This window comes from Nicotiana attenuata, unplaced genomic scaffold, assembly GCF_001879085.1.
Source record: "Nicotiana attenuata strain UT unplaced genomic scaffold, NIATTr2, whole genome shotgun sequence".
NCBI lineage: Eukaryota > Viridiplantae > Streptophyta > Magnoliopsida > Solanales > Solanaceae > Nicotiana > Nicotiana attenuata.
Window position 1 is genome coordinate 326,270 of NW_017671107.1, and position 1,038 is coordinate 327,307.

Genomic DNA, 1,038 nt, shown 5'->3' on the forward strand with positions numbered 1-1,038 from the left:
GTAAAGAAGTAGTAAGGGGAACGGGGGGGGGGGTGTTTTTAAATTTCATTGGGCCAAAATGCTGAAGCCCAAGCAATTTTGCCCCAAACCCGCCCCAAATCCAAGCCCAAGCACAAAATACCCGGTCCAGCCCCGTGTAACACCAAACGACGTCGTCCTTGTTCCCCCTTCATCTCAACCGTTGGATTTCAAGGATCCAACGGTCCGGAACTGAGGCCCCCCATGTATTTAACTGTCCAAACGCTCCCATACCCCTGTCAACCCCCTCATTCTATCTCCTCACACACCCGTCTCTCAAAACCCTAGAAACCGCCGCCCCAAATTTCCAAACCCCCACCGGCCGGCGGCGTGACCCAATCGACCCAAATTCATACCACACAATCACCACCCACCCCTGATTCTTAATACACCGCAATATTTCCCAAGATCCCCATCAAATGCTCTCAGAGCCGGATCTAACAAAAACAGAAAAGATCGAGTTTGTTTCTAATTTAACCGTTCGTTGGTTTTACAAGGCTCGTGTTGGCTCGAGATCCATGCTAGTCGATTGTTCTTGGAAAGAACAACTGATTAGCATCCATTTCGGGTCATCCCGGAGTTATTCGAACCCCTTTTGTTCGGTCAGTGCTTGTCAAAGCTTTCTTCCACATTTGTTTAGGTAATAACCAATATCCTTTCCTATTTTCCCTAATTTTCGTGCTTTAGCATATCTAGGTTTTGATTTTTTTTTGCTTTGCATGATTTCAGTGTTTATTTTTGTTTGAATCGCCATCTCAGTAGCTTAACAATTAGTTTAATTGCATTTGTTAATAAACTATTGTTTTTCGAGTGTTTCTTTTGAAGTCCATTTTTTAAATTCAGAGGATGTTTGCTTAAGTTTTCGATTGAATTCATTGCTGATTATGGTTTGAGATTCAGTTGGGCTTGTTAGTACACAAGTCCATGGGTTTGGTTTGGGTCTTGGGTTAATTTGACCCAAGAGTGATTTTCTGGATGTAAATACAGGGGTGTCGAGAGTTCTTTTGGGTATTTGGGGGT